This window comes from Aulonocara stuartgranti (assembly GCF_965226115.1).
Source record: "Aulonocara stuartgranti genome assembly, chromosome: 5".
Lineage (NCBI taxonomy): Eukaryota > Metazoa > Chordata > Actinopteri > Cichliformes > Cichlidae > Aulonocara > Aulonocara stuartgranti.
Window position 1 is genome coordinate 29,135,568 of NC_138943.1, and position 23,189 is coordinate 29,158,756.

General features: G+C 40.2%; 1 protein-coding gene and 1 long non-coding RNA gene across 6 annotated transcripts in view; both read left to right on the top strand.

Annotated features, from left to right (window-relative positions):
• tafa1b (TAFA chemokine like family member 1b) overlaps window positions 1-23,189 on the top strand; it is a 125,547-nt gene that overhangs the window by 46,895 nt on the left and 55,463 nt on the right. The window lies entirely within an intron of this gene.
• On the top strand, window positions 5,788-7,622 carry LOC309706312. The gene is made up of 2 exons (XR_014276718.1): window positions 5,788-6,253; window positions 6,916-7,622. It is a non-coding gene; the product is annotated as an uncharacterized lncRNA (long non-coding RNA).

Consider the following 23,189-nt stretch of genomic DNA (forward strand, 5'->3'; position numbering starts at 1 on the left):
CCAAGTGGTCTATGCAGGCTTATTGCCACTGAAGGAACTGCCAGCACCTCTCATACTAAAAGGATCTTTTTTTTTTTTTTTTTACTTGTCTGACTTGTTTGCCCTTTTGCATTCCCGTGAAGAGGAAGAGGCTTTTAATCTGTCTAACACATGCTGGTGCTACATAGTGAAAGGCTCTTCACTTTTTTTCAGTTTATCATTGGTTTAACTAATCCAATTTTCCATGGCTAGACAGGAGCAGAAACATGTCTCTGCCTTATCTTACAGTACTCTGAACTTCAGTGATTTCAACTTCTGGGTCGTGTGGGAGAGAGTACTTTCATGTGCTCCAGTGATAGTATTCATTTATTAGGAGCTTTGAATAATCCTTGAAATCATTCCTAAATGATCTGCCCTCCTATTTAATAACAAGAAAACTGTAGGAGTAACTTCATAAAAAGTCAAACAGTTAAAGAGTTATTCAATTTTTTCAAATTACTGATTCTTTCATACCCTTGTTTACGCAGCCCCAGAGTTATCAATAAGCCATACAACATGGGGGGAAAATCTATTAGTTTGTTTCAGGCTATTGTTTCGAAAGTCTTTGTCAAACACAGAACACACAGTTTCAGTCCTTGACTCAGTAAAATATGGCTCACCTCATAGGGTATAAATATTCAGTCAACGCGCACTCCCATTGGGGATCTATGTGGACTATCAATATGATGGATTAGTCTTTGCCTACTGGAGAAAAAAATAATTACTCAAAGCGATAATTACTCCAGCCCCATGCTGAATTGCACTCAGTTGGTTGATAAGATTTAATTTTCAAGATGCTGAAGTGAATAACGTACAAGTTGAAGGACACGTAAAGAGCTTCACAGGTCGTTTTTGTTTTCTGCATGTGTCACTATGAAAAAAGAGCATGTGACAGATGAATGAAGGTTATAAGGTTGAGGTTAGAGGTCAGCATTTACCTGAATATACCTTAAACATCTGGTTTTGGGTGCCTACAAGGAAATGCAAAGTGGAAAAATACTTGCACGAAACACTACTAGTTTCCCAATTGCCCTGCAGAAGCCCATGTTTCCCGTGACAGCCCAGGGTCAAATGTTACAAGCACAAATCATCCATCCTGTAATTCAGCAGAGCTGATTATTGTGCAGCAGCCCTTAATTCAGACAAAGTTGTCAGCAGGCAGCTATGGCCGTTGGATAAATGAGTAAAAATGTAAGAGCGTTCCCTGGTCGAGCTATGGGTCTTGCATATAAATGGTCCCCTAACCTGTGTTTTATTTCAGTTCACCAACACAGTGAGTTGTGTTCAGGCTAATGCATTTGTTAAAGGAATGAAATCAAGTATTTCCCCTGTTTAATGAGCTTTTTAATGGAAGAGAAAGCAATTTGATTATGACTCTCTCCATCTCTCCCAGTGCTTTGGACCTCTGGGTGTTCACGTATGCACGCATGTCAAGTTCTTTGTATGATGCAGATAAGCCCGTAGCTACAGTGGAGAAACTAGCAGTACTCAAGTAATTAATTTATCATTGAGTGACAGTTAAGCTGTGGGGCAGAAGCCTGGCCATTGTGGATAAACAGATAGGAGTTGATTTATGTTCAAGTCCAGGGCATGTGTGCTTATCTCTGCGTGTTTCTCTGTCTGCTTGCTTTATTTTAGCTGACATGCATGTGTGTGTGTGTGTGTGTTTATACATAATGCAGCCACTACGGCTGCTGCCTGTAGCTATGCTTTTATTTATATACTTAGGGTCTTTGGAGTCTTCCTAAAGTTGTCTCATAGTGAGGAGATCCATCAAGCCGGTGCAGGAAAAACACAACAGAGAAGCAGAGGTCAATTGAGAGCGTGGAGCACATCACAGGAAACAATGGTTGCTGAATTATTGAGTCCTTCCTGTCCCATCAGCCATTTGTCCCAGGGCTAATGGGTTTCTTCTCTAAAAGGTAGTGAGCGAGAAGGAAAGGAATTTACTTTCCCTTTATATACATATAAATGTGCTTTCATGCTTAAATTTGAGGTAGGCAACATGTTTTTGGTGTCACCGTACAAAAACAAATGTATAACACAAGTACAACACAAGAATAATTAAAGGCATTTGAGAGGGAACTATAATCCCACAACTCACCCTGGTTGTGTTTTCGTGCTTCAGATAATATAGCACATGATAGCAGGCATCTGTTAAAAATTAAATGCAGGAAGTAAGTTGTGAGTGTACAGTGGGGCCAGCAAAAGACACCTGACGTTAAAGCACTGAAATGCTGTGTGAAATCAAATTGTTGTCTTATATTTACTAGCATATGAAGCATATCTCACGGCTGTTGAGAACTACAGATGGAGGACTACCTTGTGGTTTTTTAAATAAACCGAGCCTCCAAACTATGCTAATTAAAAAACAAACACATTTTGCATTATCACTATGTGTAACTTAATAGACATATCTTATATATTCAGGGTCACATTGTCTGAGCTGGTCTAACATAAGTTAGAAATCTATTGTTCAGTGGATTCGGGGTACGAAGAAGTACGACTGCATGTACTGAAATTGAAGTATTGAAGGACCAGCTGTCTGACTTGGGTTGTCTATGGCTGTAGAGGAATTTGTCTGCTGGCTCCTTCGATTAATCCACACTTCCCTGGGCTGCACAGATTTAACTCTCATCACACTGCAATTAATCAATATGAATTGAGCACACACAGATGTCCACATCTGCACACACTCATCAGAATTGCGTGAGACACACACACACACACACATCAAAGAGACACAGTTGGTAGCAACACTCATGTGGAGAAACACACACATACACACAAACTTAACACTTTTCCAGAGCATGCGTGATCCACTGTGGTTTTTATTGGGTGGGCTGCCATCCAGCCATGAGTTCAGGAATTTGGTCTGTCAGCTAGCAGTCAGGACACGGCAGGTGTCTCCTCAGCACAAAAGCGTCAGTCAAGGGCCAATAAACAAGCACAGCAGGAGAACCCAGGGCCAAATCAATAGTGAGACCATGTATTTGCCCTGCTCTGGCTGCAAGATCTTCTTAAACACATACAAACTTGCCTGATCTTTGCTCATGGCAGTACACTCACACGCACCTCCGCTTCAGCGGCGTTGAAGTGACACGCCGTGGGCTGCAAATGTCTTCTCGAAAAGCCATTACGTCAGTCGGAACACTTGCCTAAAACTACAGCTGTTGTCTCCCGGTATCTGCTTAGGCGTGATTGCTGTCAGGTCATTCAAATCAACACGTAGAAAAAGCAGCGCTTTTTACCGCACTTCTCCGCACCAAAGTGTTAACCATTTATTTATTCGTTCAGCCGGTAGCATTTCTAAATTGAAAGTCAGTGTTTACCTCTTGTGGAAGGAAAGCCATCGTGCAAAATCTGCTACCTGTCTGTGATTCAGAATGAGTGACATGTATGCAAAAGTAGCTGGGTGAAGTGTGACTGGGCTTTGAGTGGCTCTTAGTGAAGGCACATGGACTCAGCATATGTGGTTACTAAGCTGATGTTAGTGCTAAAAACTTAGCTCTCTGCATGTTACCCGTGTTCTAATGTAGTATCGAGTGCGTTTTCACCTATGGGCCAATGAACCTAGAAGCTCTGAGGACAATGTATCAAATCGATCATACTAACAATAGGTTTAAATAAGGCATAGAGCTTGTTTTATAACCTCTCTCACAGTGGCCCAGCAATTAGCGGGCCAACTAAGGTTTTACAGCAGAGCATAGCTGGAAGCGTAAAATAAGAATCAGTGAAATATGGGCAGCCAGCTCGTAGGGCTAATGATTGATTTTTACTCTGTGGTTTATTTCCACACAGCCTCAAAGAATGATTTGCAGCATTCCATTAGCATAACCTGAATTCATCAAACTTTACTTAATAATCAGGATATAACAGCGTATTGCAGTTTCTCTCTTCGCAGGGCTGTTGTTGCACACTGGAAAAATAATTTTACAACAATCATTAAGCTTGTCTCTCTGCAACAGCTTTCAAATTTGCACACATTAGTTTAGAGAAAATACTTCCCGTGGCTGTTACTTTAGTCTTGCTTAAGAGGTTAATACACTTGAGTTATTGGCACTGGATGCACGCACACGTACTCCCTTCCCTTGAACTTCAAACACACACGATGTCCACGGCAATCAGTATAGATCGCTCCCCTACATATTCCTGTGAAAGTTGGCACAGAGCCTTAATGATTCTGATTGGTGTTTTTGCAACAGCTTGAGCAGTCACTAGTCAGTCTTAGCCTAAAGCACAGTTATGTCAGACTAGCAGTCGCACATACAGAATCCATGAATAATATATTTCTGTATGTTCTTAGATCATAAACATGTTTGTAATACACTGCCGCAGCAGTCAGTGCTCCCTTATGTCATGGTAGCTTTGACTGAGTTTTGTATATCTTTAATACCATTGTACTGAAAAAGGCTCTGTGCTGCAACCAGATGTACACTGTGTCACATTTAGTTCTGTCTGCAGTTCATCTAGTTAGTCTAGTTTTGCAAGATGGCAAATAATTACTGGATGAATGCCGTGTTTATTCACCATGATCGGGTGAAGTTACACGATCAGCTGTGTTTTATTTCAAAAGATCTGCACTGTACAGCACTTTAAACTACAGGCTTTCCCTCAGATACCCTGATGAGGAGAAAACTATCTCTTACTTGATGAATTTTGCCTTCTTTTCCAGAAAGACTTGTTATTTTGTTATTTTGATTTTTCAGTCCTAGTTTGGTTTAAAAAAAAAAAACAAAACAAAAAAAAAAAAAAAAACTTGTCTATGTCTACAGGTATACCATTTCATCAGGCCTTAGCCATATCCTACAGTACCTCTCTGGCAGGAAGTCCTGAAGGCAAATGTTCCCATTACTGGGGACACTAAGGCCACATTCACACTGCAGGTCTTAATGCTCAATTCCAATTTTTTGATCAAATCCGATTTTTTTGTCTGCTTGTTCACTCTACAAATAAAGTGTGACAGCAAACGCTCTCTAGTGTGAACCCTCAAAGCGGCCGCATGCGCAAAAGAAGACGTCACACACAACGCGCTCTGTTTAGACCCAGACCAAACAGTATTGTTGGCCGTTAATATAAAGACTTCGGACTTTACGTTTCCCAATTTTGCTTTAAGTTATAAAGTTATTTTGTCATTTACATATGGCCTTAATAATTATCCTCATTGCTGTTTTAGAGGAGCGGTGCTTCAAAGGATAGTTGCAGATTTCTGTCAGAATCTGCAGATTATACAGTACAAATAAAATGTTCACGTTTCTCCAATGTTGTCTTCCCAACAGTTTCACTGACATCTACACTGGATGGCCAGGAAGCGATCGCGATGTCTTCTCCGGCGCTGATAATCGGCGTCTGTCTTGTGTCAGTGACGTAAAAGACGGCTTTAATGTGACACGACCATTCTTTACGGTGGCCCCTAGAGACAAAGCACGTACAAACTCCAAAACACTTGCAAACTCCAAAACACTTGCAAACTCCAAAACACTTGCAAATTCCAAAACACATGCAAACTCCAAAACACTTGCAAACTAAAAAACACATGCAAACTCCAAAACACGTACAAACTCCAAAACAGATGCAAAATCCAAAACACTTGCAAACTAAAAAACACATGCAAACTCCAAAACACGTACAGACTCCAAAACACTTGCAAAATCCAAAACACATGCAAATTCCAAAACACGTACAAATTCCAAAACACGTACAAATTCCAAAACACTTGCAAAATCCAAAACACTTGCAAACTAAAAAACACATGCAAATTCCAAAACACGTACAAATTCCAAAACACTTGCAAAATCCAAAACACGTACAAATTCCAAAACACTTGCAAAATCCAAAACACGTACAAATTCCAAAACACTTGCAAACTCAAAAACACATGCAAATTCCAAAACACAACGGAAGTGCTCCAGGACGCTAGGGGCAGTGTTGAGCTTTTGTTACCTAGTAACTACACAAGCCAGGAAGTACCAATGACCGGATTTGGGGTTTGCAGCCTTAAAGGCCGCATTTTAAGGCCGATTACGTCACAGCGACAAGAGAAGGCTTTCCCAATTCAAAGGCTGCTCGAAATGCGGCCCTCAAATGCGTCCATAATTTCCCTGAATTTTAAGGATGGGTCGGTGTAGCCTTCATGGCCCAACATATCCCAGATTTCATAGTGCGGTGGTGGTGTGGATAATTTTGCCGAAAAAAAACGGTGGAAGTGGAGCGGAGGAAGTGTAAACTTTCAGAAGTAAGTACTGAATATTATGTCACTTATTTATGCGCAAATATTTTTTTAATGAAGAACATTAAACCATTATTGTTGGCCACATGTCGGGAAAGTTATGTGACATTAGTCATGTCTGTACTTTCAGAATTAACTTGGTTTTAAAGCCTTTACTTTAAACAAAAATATATAGTCGATCTTAATCTTACAGAGATTGTGATGATTTTGTGGATAATTAAAGTCAGTCATATATCCACAAACACAACAAGCTGAAAGTCAGTGATGCTGCTCGGTTTGCAGTCCTGAATATCACAGCACAAGGAAGATTCACTGCACTGTTAATGTTAGCTATGTTATATTGCTGCCTCTGTTCGGTGGTGTCGAGCCAAACGGACTTTAACGTGTGTTTGAACGAGCTGACGGTTCACTCGTTAAGCTGAAAGAAAGATGCTTTAATCACAGGAGTCACACATGTGTGTCCACTGTACCATCTAGGAACTCCTCTTGTTTCGTAATAACACAAACACTAAATCCTCCTTCTTTTGTGCTGTTTTGTAGCAGTGTATACACCTGAGACTGTCACCTGTCTGTCTGTCCTGCACTCTCTCTCTGTTTCTTTCTCTCTGATTGTGTAATAAAAATATGAACATGTGTTTATAAGTCACACTTGTGTTTGAATCCTGCAGCTTATCACACATTTGATTTCCATGTGTGACAACTGCAAGTGTCCAGAGTGAGGACAGACTGAGGGACCCACTGCTGCACATCATCTGTGAGGCTTTGCACCCCTGATGATCCACCAGGACAAACTCAACAGTGTGTGAGGAAGAGGAGGAGGAAGAGCCAGCAGCAGCTGACAGATGGAGAGAATAGACAGACTGTTCCCTGTTTGTGAAGGACTGCTAGAAAAGTTTAAAATAACTAATTGTCTGTCCTGAATCAGTCTTATTAGGTAATGTTCAAATAATTTTATCATTCCAGTGTTTTCAGTGTGGGAGAAAGTACTCAGGGCCTTCAAGTTACACACTATGAAATGCAGCAACAAGTTTAATATTCAGAAACCTAAAGTATGTATCAGCAGCAGAATGGAGCTAAAAACAAATGTTTGTTTCAGTTCTATGAAGCTTTGAGTATTTTGGATCAGTAGCACTGCTGTGTTTGTTGCATCATATTGCTGTAATTGTTTATATGCTTTATATATTCTGAGGTAAGTTGATCTATAGTGTTACATCATATTCTGTAAGGATGTTATGTGTTTGTAGACTTTCTGCCCAGTTTGACCCATTTAGCAGAAGCCAGCCTGTTTAAGGCTCTGATATCTATTCTGTATGACTTAAAGCAGTTATGACATGGTCTGATTTTCTCACCCAATAAAGGAATATTTCATATATCAGTCTACTCTTCATTTTATCAGAAACAGTTATCACAGCTTGTACATTTTCTTTTTATAAATATATGTAAGCAATGAGCCAAATTTAGTAATGCCAGCATGAAGGAACAACATTTGTCTCTTATATATGATACACCTATATATGCACTGTCAAAGATACTTGTCTTTGAGTGAAGATTTAAGGTGATAAGACATATAAATAACTGCAACTTGAATCTGTACTGAAGCTCAGTATTTGACACAGAGTTCATGTTCACTGCTGTAATAGCTAATAATGATTAATATAATAACTAGAATATTGGCCATATTATATTTACATTACCAAAGTGATATGACTTTAGTCTCATGAACAACATCAGCTAATTCTTATTTACTAATTAATCTTGAAATGACTGTTCAGTACAGAAATGAAGCCCAAAAATCATGTTTTACTGTCCTGTGGTCTCAGCCTCAGATACTTATCAAATCACACAAAGCTCATGTAGAAACAAACAAACAAATGAACAAAATATGTTCTCCCTCATTTCTGTCAAACCAAGTTGTATGACACGTTTCCAGCGGTTAGTATCACGGTTGCTAGGCAACCTGGGAAGCGCGACGGAGACTAGACCGTCCCATACAGACAAACTTGCCGTTTATTTTGCAAATCGAGCTCAACACTGCCCCTAGCGTCCTGGAGCACTTCCGTTGTGTTTTGGAATTTGCATGTGTTTTTGAGTTTGCAAGTGTTTTGGAATTTGTACGTGTTTTGGAATTTGTACGTGTTTTGGAATTTGTACGTGTTTTGGATTTTGCAAGTGTTTTGGAGTTTGTACGTGTTTTGGAATTTGCATGTGTTTTTTAGTTTGCAAGTGTTTTGGATTTTGTACGTGTTTTGGAATTTGCATGTGTTTTTTAGTTTGCAAGTGTTTTGGATTTTGCAAGTGTTTTGGAATTTGCATGTGTTTTTTAGTTTGCAAGTGTTTTGGATTTTGCAAGTGTTTTGGAATTTGTACGTGTTTTGGAATTTGCATGTGTTTTTTAGTTTGCAAGTGTTTTGGGTTTTGCAAGTGTTTTGGAGTTTGTACGTGTTTTGGGTTTTGCAAGTGTTTTGGATTTTGCAAGTGTTTTGGAGTTTGTACGTGTTTTGGAGTTTGCATGTGTTCTTTAGTTTGCAAGTGTTTTGGAGTTTGCATGTGTTTTGGAATTTGCATGTGTTTTGGAGTTTGTACGTGCTTTGTCTCTAGGGGCCACCGTACATTCTAAAACATCAGACATGTATCGGATTCAGTACCACATACAAAAGTGACCCAGATCGGATTTGAAAATATCAGATTTGTGCTGTTCACACTGTCATAGCATGATCAGATATGGGTCGCATTGGGTCAAAAAAGTCAGATTTGATGCGCTTTCACCTGCAGTGTGAACGTAACCTAACTGTGCAAATCCCTCCAACCACAATATTTATCTGCACCCAAGAAGCAGATCCTCTCTCTTTCATATCTAATTAAGTGTTAGTAATTTTATTCACCATAAGTTTAGAGAGATATCATCAGCATCTATTGCATGTTCCCTTGATATTGGTAAAACAGCATCCCTTTTCTCTTTATTTGTCACGGCTGGGGCAGCAGTCGTGTGTATTTGTATTGTAGAATACACAACGTGCGTGAGTCCACCAATAATTCAGGGGGGCGACCGTGCAGACAGCAACGGCGGCGACTAGCCAACAGTTCCGGGGGCCAACCGTGCGGACAGCAACGGCGGTGAGGCAGATGAAGGCAGTCTGGAGGCCGGCCGCGCGGAAAGCAGTGAGTCGGCAGACTCAGGACCATGAAATTATTCAAGGAATGGCCACTTCAATGGAAAATCAATGCCCACTGAAATTGTGACACGAAGAAGCTCATTGAAATTCCCAAAGACTTTCATGATTTCAAGATTTTCCTACATATTTAACAAATTCCCGTTTATCTGTCCTGGCCTAAATTGTCTGTATAACTGTCTAAACACAATACAGTTTAACGGACGTGCTGTAGTCAAACTTAAACCTTTTCCTCTAAAAAATCTCCTTTTTAGCCTTTTCACCTTCTTTTCTAGACTTTTGGTTTAATTGGTTATTAGATCGCATTTTGAAGGGGTCTTCTTGGACATATCTGATCTGATAACATTGCTCATTTTGAGTAATTGAGTGTCAATAGGTAGCTGTCAGTAGGTAATTTCTAGCTTTTGTTATATTCCGGTTCTTTTGGATTCTTAGGGCCAAGAAAGACATGGCTCAAAGTGGTCTTTTTACTTTAAAAAATGATCTTTATTTTACATTTCCGGATATGGAGACCTTAGCACGCAACACACAACCCAAGGTCTGAAGCACAAACGGAAGCCTAGGTATTTATATACTTGCTCTCTAGTGTGCATCAAACAGCCTAGTTGGTTTCACTTTCACTTCATTCTAGCTGCAAAAGCATGCAGTTTCCTGTCAGCACTTTTTGGCACAGAGTGTACTCAGAGTTAGGCCTTTCTTATATAAAGCAATGTAATCAGCATATAAACATTTGAGATGATAAATTTAAACCGTAACACTTTCGTTGAAATCAATATTGGTACAGTCCATCATCATTTCTTATTAATGGATTTTAGATGATCTATCTAGTGCCTGGATTAACACGATGTTTACACAATTATCAACAATTTCATAAATGTTAATAATTCTGTAAATGATCGTTATCCTTTTAAGCAACAGCTGAGCTTTTATACTGAAATAAAAAAAATATCTGACACCCGCGACCAAGAAAAATGAATAAGTTACACCCTTTCATCATTTTAGAGGCTCTGTCAGTCTGAAACTCTGTAATCACCCTGTGATTAAATTTTCAGTGTCAGCTCCACTCTTTAAGAATAAAACTACTTGTTAGGATTTGCTATCTATGCACATGACATCGGAGAAAGCCTTAGTTCCTAAATTTAATACCATGCAGCATATATTTTTGATGTTTTATATGCAGTATTTATGGGTGAGAAAATGCTTTGTGGATATGAGCCAAGAACTTCTAAGATGTCCCTCTGTAGAGCGAGAGGAGGGAAAAAAACACAGGAACATCCCCTGTGTGGGATCTGTTTTACACATCATTTAACTGAGAAATTGTGTTTCTCTTTTAACATATCTCAGCAACCATTAGAGAGGACCCCAGACCCCGCCTCACGCACTCCTCTATCCCTCCCGCACTTGCTAGAAACTTTGGTATGCCAGCATTACAGCCAAATGGCTAACCAACGTTATCATGACTTGAGCTCGAACAATTACAAGGGCCCGTGTTCTTGTGAATATATGTCACATTAAATTTGCTCTGACAGCAAGGAAGGAGGGAAGTGAGGTCAGAAATGCTGTAGGGATTAATGTTGAGCTCGGGAGCCCATTTCTTCACAGCATTAGCTGCCTGGTGGAGCACTAAGGGCCTGACAGGGAACTATGACACAGCGTGTTGAGCCATTTGGGAGTGTTTCAAGTGAACACACACGTTTTTGTCCACCCCAAGTGTGTGTGTGTCTGTGTGTGTGTGTGCGCGGTGGGGTATGGTGGGCGGGTGAGTGTAAGCTGCTACCCAGATCACACACCTAACACCTCTAAGAGAAGAGAGAGCCGCAGTATTGCCGTGCATTAGCATCTATCACAGGCTTTCTAAAGTAGAATTTCCAAAGTAAAACAAAAAAAAAGTGAAACAAATTCATAAACGCGAGAGAACATATTGCAAACAAGACCCCGGGCCAGCAAACATAGAGGAAAAAATGGAAGTTGATAAATGATGCTGGAATGCATATATCTACCCACACCCCTCTGTGTGTGTTGTATGTAAATAAGTTTGGCCTAAAGGTCTGGCCCATTTGAAGGGATGGCGCTCCAAAAACAGGCCAGAGAATTTCAGATTGGTGTTTTAACGGTGTGACCTTTGAGTGAGTTGAATACATGTAGACAGCAGCGTGGAGCCTGATGAATAGCTTGGGTCTTTTCCCAGCTGGGAGAGCAGATGCTGAGAGGGGAACGTGTTTTTATATCCTCCTGCACTGTCTTTTTCTCCCTGCTTCTAATCTTATATTGGAGATGCGGGGAGGGGGTGGTGAGGGGTGCGAGGAGTTGGTTGGAGATGACACATTATTAACTCTCCTGGCGTTAATCTTAATGCCTCATGCTAGAGGACTATACACAATCCATTTTAATGCAATTAGCTCTTGCCAGGAAGGATGAGTTATTCAATGGGAGCATAATTGCATCCTCAAGTTTTTTTTACACTGGTTCATTCCAGGGATGTAATTACTTTCATACATGGTTTAACACATGGCATCACTGACACAAACATTATGTACACATACGGAAGCGCTCATGCAGACACATACACATTCATATGAAGCTGGATGGTCCAACAATTCATCACACAATCCGTGCAATTTTACCTGATTATACAAACTAGAAGAGTAAAATTGCTCAGCATCAGGTTTCATCAGTGTTGGCATTCACGCAGAATTCCCAAACAGCAGACCCAGACGCATCGGGTCTGGAGATTGATGGGCTTGACTTCAGATGTCTCACCCTGAGGGGGACAACTGTGTCTTCCTGCTTTCCTACCAAGCCATCTAGCTGCTTTGTATTAAAACCGAGGGTGACAAAAGCTCCAAACATTACCCTTTGATATTTCAGTGGAAGATAAAGCAGGATGCACAACATACACTAGATTTTTTTCCCTTTTCCTCAGTCTGTTTACCCCATTCCTCTCCCTCTGCCATCATCACATTTTTTGGCTTTAAAGTCTGTGCTGTCTAAACTATTTCCAAGAGACTTGGCAATGCCATCCTTAATGCATCCCCCTACTCCCCCCTGCTTTTTTATCCCGGGAGTTTTATTTAAAAACTCCTTTTTCCCTTTTAAGGTCTGCTACAGTTGCTCGATTGTGTTTTTGTTTCTGATATCTTTATGTGACAGATGGACAATTTCAAAATGAAAATCTACCACAATTAGTTAAGGTTTTAAGATTCCTTCTCAGAGGTGATTTTGCTCTCCCTTAAGGATAATAGACTTTGAAAACATGAGGACTTTGCAAGATGAGGACATCTAGTTGAGAGCTATTGCAAGGATGCGATGCACAAAGAGCGTTTTTTAAAAACTTGATCAATTCTCTTGTTGCTTACAGTGAATAGCTCAGACACTAAGCCGCCTTTCCTCTTCACTCTTATTGTAATATATTAGACAGAAGGCAAAGAAGGACAGCTTACAGAATTGTCCCTCTGAGGCCAATGCCTAACCACTGATGTCTGTGTAAATAAAGGTTCTTTTCAATGGGACTGCAGGCAGAGAAATAAGCCCAGTGAGCTGCCGCAAGGGAAATTGTTTCTCTGCTCTAAGTCTATAAATAATGGAGCTGAAAGAGAACTAGGGCTAGAAATGATCTCGAGTGGCCCAGGGCAACCCACAGGGTCCCTGTCAGAGCCAAGGGAAAGCGGAGGCCCTACATCCACCCACTACTCCAGTCCCTAGCGTCCAGTTAAATTTGGCAATCAGCAATACTTAGCCATTTACAATGAGAGGGGGCTGTTCAATTGTTATGCAACTGTTTTATTTCTTCTACCACTGCACTCTATTGAATAAAGCATGTGCAAAGGGACCAGAAGCCCTTTGCTGCTCTTTGAAAAGTTTGTAGGAGTTGTTTTGGCATTCAGGAGCAAACTTTGGCCAAAGATGTTAATAATTATGCATGATATTTAAATCTGGAGTTTGCGTAACCTAAAAAAGTTACTAACTTGGATAGCTAGGAAATGGTCATTACTCTCACAGTTAGAAAACTAGTTGTCTGTCAAAGCCTGGGCACTTTGTGTTCTTATGAATAACGGTGTGCCCTTCATGGTGACTCCCCTGCCCCCCTCTTGATTAGTGGTAGCACCAGCAGCAGGTCCGGATGCACTGACCCCTCCGCCATGTAGCAAATCGCTGACAAGCAGCATTTTCAGCCAAACATAACATATTTCCTGATGACTAAGACCCTCATTTTTACTGTCCCACCTCACAACCCCTGCAGTACAAATGACCTTGAATGTAGACATTTAAAGTGATCTGATAGGGACAGATGTCAGGGCTTTCATGGCAAAGATGGTGTGGCAATAATGTTGTGTGCATGATAATCCAAAAGAAATTATGTTATTGGGATTTGCTTTTTTTTGTAAGCTTGTCTTATGGATATCCACAAACTGCCTGATATTCTTTAATATATACACATATTAAAGGTTATCAGCCAAGAATATGAGACAGTATATGGATATTTATAAAGATATACACATGTGCATTCATATAGTCTCATTCATCCATCCATCTCTTTTCTGCCACCGGTCCGAGTCTGGGTCTTGGGGGTTAAAATAAGGAGAGAAGCCTACACATCCCCCTCGGTAGCCACCTTCCTACCATCTCACCTGAGGGTGACACTGAAGCGTTCCCAATTCATTCGGGGAAAAAAACATGTCCTGGGTTAGCCCCGAAGCCTCCTCCGGGGCAGACATGGCCTGTACACCTCACTTAGGAGGCTCCCAGGAGGCATCCTAGTCAGATGCCTGAACCACCTCAAATGGTTCCTTTTGATGTGGAGAAGTAGCAGCTTTGCTAATACTGAAAAGGCAAAACAACTGGCTCATTTTTATTAACTTTTATCAGCACATTTCACACAAAATTTAGCTGCAGGTGACACTGCCCATCTGTTCAGCTGTGACTCTGCTACAGTTGCTGCAGACTGTGCTGAGAGTGTTATCTTCCATTACGAAGATGTGTCATCTTTGAAAATGGTATTGGCCTGTTAGCATCATCGGCATCATCATGGCTATCTAGGACTGCATGGGGCAACAGAGGCAGCTCACCCAGCCTAAACCCACAAGGTGATTGATTCAATCTCCCTTTTAAGTATATTAAAAAATATATACTTTACAAGAGTTGTACATGAGCAGCAGTGCTTCTTGTAAAATTGCTAACCCATAGCTCCAGCTTTGGCAGCTATATTAATAAGCAAGCCGATATATGTATAGTTCCAAAAGCAGAAGGTGGTCACACAAAATAGTCAATGGTTATAGATTTCATTTTCTGTCTACTGCAGGTTGTGTTAAGTGATCTAATAAATAAAAAACAGATTTTTTTTAAGCAATTTAGTTTAAGAGCCTGAATCTTTATCAGACTGTATATTTGTATGTTTACAGACGCACAGTTTAGACTCACTAATTTCAGGGTAGCTTATTGCCTCCTCCTCGTGACTTTTTATGTTAAAGTCATTATATTGAGCTGCTCTTTCAGCTGTTTTTCATCTTTCACCCATTCATCTCTGCAGTACCTGCTGAGGTTATTCAGATATGGTTTATCCATTCGGCTGAATGCTTGCTGCACACATGGGTGTGCAAATATGTGCGAGGACGGATGGAAGCATCTTTTCCTACCCATTATTTCTTCGAGTGCCGTTGCATTTCACACTCAAAATTGGCACAGAGGCCCAGCACGAGGAGAAAATTTACATGACTGGTGGTGTGATTCAACATAATAACACTCACCGTAACCCACTTCACTAGAGAAAACTGAAGCCGTGCCAGAGCTAGTGTGTCTATTAGCGTGCTTTTGCGATGCTCAGGCACGTCTTGTGATGCAGACATCCCGCCAACTCATTTATAAATGATCTGAGAGTATGATACAGCCCTAGGAAAAAAATAGAAAACGTGTAGCTGTCCAAGTGAATTTCACTGACACGGTACTTTATATAGAGCAGACTGGACTTCAGAGTGAAGCGAGCGGGAGCGAATTCCGTTTGGTGTTGAACTCCACTGTTGTACCTTCAGGGTACAGCCGTGGACACACAAGCCCAACTGTGACATCCATTTCATTGACTCGGTCTTGCAATATTTACCATTATATTCCACCACACTGTGTCAAATACACCCTTTTCCAGCACTTGTCTCCCATTTTGGCACTCTGACAGTATATTGTTCAAAGTTAACTTTCATCATTTCCCATCTTACACTCTTGCAGCTGTGTTAATTTACAGCAGGGCATGTCTGCATAATGATGATGATGTTAGCACCAGCTTTCTCTAGAGGAGCTATCTGAGAGTGAAACATTGTACTCATGTTTTTCTCTGAATGTCCCAGGGAGGTCTATCAAGAGCAACAGTGCTTCATGTAAAACTGCTAACCCATAGCTCCAGCTTTGGCAGCTATATTAATAAACAAGCTGATACATGCTTTAGCGGTTCAACAAGACCAGAATAGAAACAGAATGACAAAACGATGAGCATCAAAGCGGTAAAGAAGAAAACAGGTCTCTGATGTAAACATCTTGATTAAGTATTAGCAAGCTAGCAATACTAGACTCCAAATGCTCTTCCACTGTTATTGCAAATAATTCAGCACATATTTTGAATATTTAAACCCATGAAATCTGTCACCATTTCATCTGTTTATTACCTGGAGTATTCAACTCATCACTTCTCCAGTTTTTTACTTAGAGATAGAAATCGATCAAGGCTCCAAAATTACACATCAACACCTCCACCTGCTCTTCCAAGTAAATTCTAGTTGTCAGTTAAACATACAGTTGTCTAGCCACTCTTTAAAGAAGGATGTTCTGATCCCTAATGAAAGCAGCAGAAACCCCAAATGGCCAATAGTTTCTATATTTTATGCTACAATGACAGCAGACCTGAGGTTTTCAACCTCCAGTTGAAGTAATGGCTGTTGAAGTTTTGACAGCCTTATTTGAAACTTCTTATCTGTATTACTTTTTACTTTCTATGTATGAGGTACAATGAAAAAGTTTTCGAAATTCTTAGAAATTAAATACATACCTGATTTAATTTTCATTCTCGTCTTCAAGGTTACCTGGAAGTGCAGCTCTTAACTGATTTCAGCACTGCAGCTATTTTTAGATCACTACCAAGAAGTCCTGTCGTGATCCCCCTGAGATGACGGCTGAATTCTCTGCATTGTGTAAATACTGCAATACTTCAGCTTAGGTTTTATTTTTGGAGAAGCCGACAAAGGGACCCAAATCTGGCAAGTAGGGTGGGAGGTGACCCCAGATTGTGTTTTTGTGGCCTCAAAACTTTTGAATGTACTGTTTGCTTTTGTTCAGGCTGCTTCCACTGAGTTTCATCCCTAACGTTTACAGGACATTACATTTCACTAGAGGTCTGCACTGACAGTGGGAGAAAAAAAACCCAAAATCAAATGAGCATACTCCCCCTCGTACTTCTGACCTAACAAACACTGAAAGCCGCTATTTGCTCTCTGAGTTGTACATGGAGAGACAGTTGTGGTCCTCGGCATCAGGTCAGTTTAACAGAGGAGTTGAGGTTTCCGTTTGAGGTTCATGTTGAAACTGCAGATCAAAAATGCAAGAAGCTTCCAGGGAGCATCCTAAAATTCCAGAACTGCTTAACGTGAAGTGTACAAAAAATGATCTTGAATGGAAGATTAGACATCTAAACCAGATAACTCACATTTTCCTGAAAAATGTCAAAGGTATAAACCTGTCCAGATCGTTCTTCCTCTGAAGTTCACTTGAGCTGTCCTGTTTTAACTTTTGACAAGGAAACGTACGCCAGCGTAAAGTAAAGCACATTAAGCTAGCCTATCCTCCTGAGGCATCTGCTCCAGGGCACCCTCCATTAAGTTTGCCCTTTAACCAGCGCTGGGACAGTCTCTCTGTCACACCTCAGCTTCTCAACGTGTGCTGAAGATGGATGTGTAAGAGCTCAGTGTCCCTCTCTCCCATGGTTTTGCTAGCTGTCAGCCCAGCTGACCAGTGTAAAGCTGACAGCTAGCTTGGACAGGCACAAAGTTGGAATAGTAAAGAGGGCATTTGTAGGACCCATGCACTGCTAGCACTGCAAGCTTTACCACAATTATTTTACAGGTCTGAGGTCTATAAAATGTAGTGCTTCAACCTAAGGAAGCTGCCATGCTATATAGAGGTTGTCCACCTCAGGTGAGTCCAAGGTGGTAACCCACTATTGACTGTTGTTTACAGGGAGGATAATGAGCTGATCACAGCCTGTAGGCCCATTTGCTGGAACTTGGCCAGCAGTGTTCACCTGCCAATGGAGCAGGATCAGACAAGCGCTACAGGGGATATCCTGTACCATAGTTCTTACTGTGTCTGAAGTCCAAAGTCAGGAGGTTTAAGAAGTTTGGATTGTTGTTGTTTCCAAGTGTCTACCATTGCTGCATTTTCATGAAAGTGAGGAGAAAGCTGACACTAGCTCTGCGGTATTGTATCGTAGTGTTATGTGTTCTAATTTGCTGAATAACTTACGTGATGTGGTAATTGCGCGGAACCACAGATAATAACAGTATAGTTAAAGCAGAAATGTGTTTTCCTTTGTTTCCTTTCTCAGCTCAGCTTCCTTCTTTTGCGCCGTTTTGATTTTTGCTCCTGTTGTTGTCACAATTGTTTTGTTCTGTGTCTCTCTCAGGAGTCTGTGTTCAGACTGCCTCCAATCGTATCGCTAGGAGAGAGGCCTTGGTCTTCTCCCAGCTCCCCTGGTCACTCATTCCCAGCTGAGTAACAATGAGGCTGGGCAGCAGTTGGAAACTTAAGCAAGCAAATATGACAGGGAGCAGGCAGCTGTGAATATGGATGGAGGCGTAGGTAGTTTTTGTCGGAAAAAGAGGAGGAGGGGAGCCACAAAGGCCTCAATCTAGGGACCATTGCTTGCTTGTCATCGAGGTGGCAGAGCGGACAGACCGCCTCTCTGCTGAGCTCACCCCACTCAAGATCCCAGAAACCCTTTAACACTGTGGAACAGCCAGAAATGTTGCTGCTCAGTGACTGTACAGTACAGGACTGCACATCTGAGACACAGGCCACAGGCTCAGCAGAGTAAAGTGCAACTAATATAGGGTAATAAATAAATGTACCCAGTGCCCATGCTAAAAATGGCTGGATTTGTTAGCATTTTGTTTCACGGAGCAGAGGTCAAATCAAAATTCTTGCCTCCACAAAGAAAATTTTCTTTGAATATATCCTCATAAAAATAGGAGGCCTCGGAGTTTTATTTATACCCATATGACAGAAAGGCACATTATTTTAGTGATCCCTTTACCTTTTGAAAACTGATCACTTTGTTCTAGGCTTCAATTATTTTTTTAAATGAAAAAGTTCTCTGAAAAATGATGCTTTTAAAAAGCACAGCGACATTATAATTCATGTCTTGTAACCCTGGCTTTGGATACAATCTTTGTGAATATACTAGGATTTTGTTGCTAGAGCTTTAGTCTGTGTTAAGCTATTTGAGTAAATGTCTTGGATTTGTAGCTGATCTTAGCTCCCAAGAATCAAAGTGCATACCTAGCCAATTATTGCCACAACTGATGTAGCTGAACAGTGATAATGTAAGTTTGGGGGGGAATAGGCAGATGCAGGGGCATTATTCAGAGAAAGAGAGAATATTTCAGATTCAAGTCACAAATTTTTTGTTGTGCTTTTTTCTTCTTCTTATTTCCCCTTAAGAAACCACTTATTGATATTCATTTATCCCAGCAAAATAAAGCAATGTAATTCACTGGTGAAACAAACCAGTTTTTCCTTTTTTCGTCGTGTTTTCATTAATGCAAATTCTTTCGGATTAAATTTCCTTGAAAATTTTGAAACCCACCCATTTATTATAGAGTGATAATGTACTCCCAGTGGGACTCAGGAGAGACTCCTTAATTGGAGAAAAGCACAGCAACAAGACTGTATACTGGATGTGCATCCATGAGTTTACTGAAGGTTCCCTTTGCTTTTTGTATGAAGCTTTTCTTCTCAAAGGTTAATTGAATCTGTTCACCCCAGAAATACTTATTTTTTTTCCATTGATGGAAAACATAATAGTCTCACTTCCAACAAAGCCCCCAAAATAGATAGACTTATAGCAAAATACCGACATTTTCAAACCATGTTCGGGTGGCATTTAGTGTTGCTTTTAGACAGAAGGTAGAAAACCGGCATTCCTGCTTTTTCAGTCTTAAAAAAACAATCATGTCAAAAAGTATATAAGACTTAAAGCTGCTTATAATGCTCTGTGTGTGTGTGTGTGTGTGCAGGAATGAACACATTTGTATGAGAACATTGGGTTCCCCTGAATTATGCTCCGCTCATCCCTCCATCGATCAGCACCTCTGTGTGACAGCAGGAAATCACATCATATTACTAGCCCTTCGCTAATGTCGTTAGCGGATATTGTTCTGAGGCGAAGTGTGGACTCGGCCCAATGTGATTAGTCCCAATGATGAATTTGCCCTGTTGTTTGGAGACCGTTAACTGACTAGAATGATTGACCTGAACCAGGAGCCTTCTGGGCATTTATTGATGCTCCCCGAGTGTTATTTCTTTAATGACTGCACTCCGATCATTGCCAGCTTTATGGCTTGAGGGAAGCCAAGTTGAGTTAGCAAAGCTAGACTAAAGAGTCTTGGAGGCTGATGACCACAGCACAGGCTCGTTGTGTACACATATGGTTTGAAAGTGCTTGCTGCAGTTAGTCCAGCTCAGTTATGTCAGTCCTCAGCTGCTGTTTTTGGTGAATATTTCTAAGTACTGTAGGGCTTTCAGATAGGTAGAGGAGAGCCAAATGCCTAGAGGGTTTAGCTTTCTTACCCCTGAGGATGCCAGGTGTCTCCTGGGGTGAGGGGCTGGCAGTTTTAGATCCAACAGAGTGGTCAGGGTACACCGTGACTCCTCTAGGTTTATTTTCAGCAGCCTCAAGAGGTCCAAGAAAGAAAGGGAACAGGTCAGAGTGTTGAGAATTACTAAGAATTTCAGAGATTTGTTAGAGAGATAACCCTTCCTCTTTGTACAGTACGGCTTACAGTATATAACAAGCTTTTTATTTTTCAATTCCTTGTAAGTGTTGGTAGATGTAGGGAACTATATGGTGATGCAGATGATGCGTTTTTTTTACTGACTTCAGTATGCTGTTAATCGAGAGCCAGAAAAGAGCTCAGGTGTTCTTTTATTATTCCGATCGATGCGCCATCTGCACACATATGGAGTGTGTGATGTAAAGTTAAATGCAATTTCAGTTTGTATAACACTGTCAAAAGCAATCTGTCTTAGAGAAAGATGTTTAGATGATTCATAGGTTCAGTTAGCATCCATAATGTTTGTTTTTTTTAATGTCTGCAGTAATATTGTCTGATTAGTCATGAATCTGTTTTATCTGATTTTTCACATATTATCACTGAACTCATTTTTGATCATCCTTACAAAGCCAGAAAACTAAGAACAGAAACTTTGCTTACAGTCATAACTGGATTCTTGAGTCATTTACACCCAGAATTTCTCTCCTTTATTAGCACAGATATGGCGTCTTTACAGTAACAGCTGGCTCCCGCTGTTGATAGAACATCACACATGCTTCCCATTATGGATTTGTCTGCTTAAAGTCCTACAATGCGAACAAAATAAAAAAAATTAGAGTTTAACATTCCATTATTAAATCTTTATATTTATAGACAAGACTCCTATTGTTCATAAAAGTGGCCTATTTTGAATTTTTTTCATGTAACACAATGTTTGCTTGATTATTACTAAGTTACTAAAATTATGATACTGAAGGAAATATATATAAAAACATTTTAATGAGTACAGTCATTTATTTATTTGGTTTAGTCCTTGAGCACCACAGTCCAATGTTTGGCATTTATCTTTTGATGGCAATCAGCCTTATAAATAGTCACACAAAATATTCTTTGTTCTGATTCATCTCTATTTTGATGACAAAACTAACAATTTAGTTCTTTTGAAACTCCTGCAAAAGACAAAAGCAAACTACAAATTGTTCTCTTCAGTATTGGGCCATATTTGTTTCTTATACACTATTTGTATTTTCTATATTGCTGTCATGCAGCAAAAAGTCAATAATCTTCCTTAAGTAAACACAGTCCTCGCTAAATAATTCTCTCAGGAGCTTTATTGCTTATAAAAATTGTTTGACATATTCTGATGCTATTGCTTTGTAGTTACGTTTTCTCCAGACTTGCACACATATTTGTCAGTTTCAGTCATTCTATGAATTTTTTTGTGGTCGATTTTGACTTTTGTGTGCAAAACTGTTGCACTCCTGCAAATGTAAATTTGGTCATTTGTTCGTGTGTGAGCACTATCCGCATACAGGTACCTGGTGGATTACAAGCCTGCCTCTCATGTCCATGTTGTTTTCATGACCTCCAATCCCTCAGTTTCACACACAGACCCCGTTTATGACCACCACACAATCATTCCCAATGCACAAGTGCTCGCCAGCAGATGAACATTAGCTGATTGTGCCGCATGCTGATTTAAAAACAGGCACTTTCTATGTGCCGCGTGCCTGCACAGCTTAGTTAAGTCTTGTCTATAAGTATGAACACAAGGTTGGAAATACTTAAAAATGTTGCAGCTGTCTACAAATTCAAAAAAAGAGACCGTAGTCAACATCATCTTAATTCAGTATGGTAATTTAAAACTTAATGAGTGACCTATCCCATGTGTGGCTATTTATTCTAATGCAACAGTTTCAAAATAGGCTCATTTATTTCCTAAAATAAAAACATTATGTAAAAAATTTGAAAGAAAAGCATTGGGGGCTACTTGTATTCTTGGCTTAACACACATTAGGTGCTCTTTTGAGCAGCCTGGAGAATGCACTATTGACTCAAAATAAAATCCAGTGGCATCATCTCATCATAATGAAGCAACCTGGTGCAACTGTGTGGATCACTGTGGTGCAATAGTGACAACTGAGGCCGATGGCACAAAGCAGTGTGCTATATTAGGCTTTTAGGTAACAAGCGAATGCGTGTTTGATCAAATCTTTTTGTTTGTTTTTTTTAGTTTTGGTCTTTTTATTGTATACTGTCGGCAACATGAATGATATAAAACATGAGGAAATATATGTATTTACTAGGCATATTGTTATATCAGCAGTACACACGCACGCACGCACAAGCACGCACACAGAGCCGTATTATGACTGGCATCATGTTAGACTGGTGAATAAGCTTTAACACTGAGAGCAGATGAACCATGGGGACAGCCAGGGGGCTTTACTCTAAAACTTGCATTCAACAAGATGAAAAAATTGGAATTAGAATACCAGACCTCCACATGCAGAAGCAAATTATTATTTATCACTTGGATTCTGAGCATTTGAATGTGCATTAGTAACCACTGTCCAACTCAATACACAGTCGTTATTGCAAAAGTCACTGAATATGACACTGATTATGTATTCATGAATATATTACACAGATGATGAATGCTTAAGATGTTATTTGATTACACTGTGTCACACATACTGTCATTTTGGCAGTTTCCCATGTTCCCTAAAATATTAATGTTAGAGTTACACTCACTCTGTTTTTGCATTTTTCTCTGTCACTTTCAATTGTTGCACACACAGCAGGAATATTATGGTTACTTTAACAATGCTGGAGAATCTATGAATACTTAATAAGTGTCTGGTAAAACTGATGTAATGGTGATGTAAGCCACTGAAAGCCATTAGTCAGAACAGCTAAACCTGAAGCCTTTTTTTCTGCTCCATTTCACCTTTTTGATAGTAT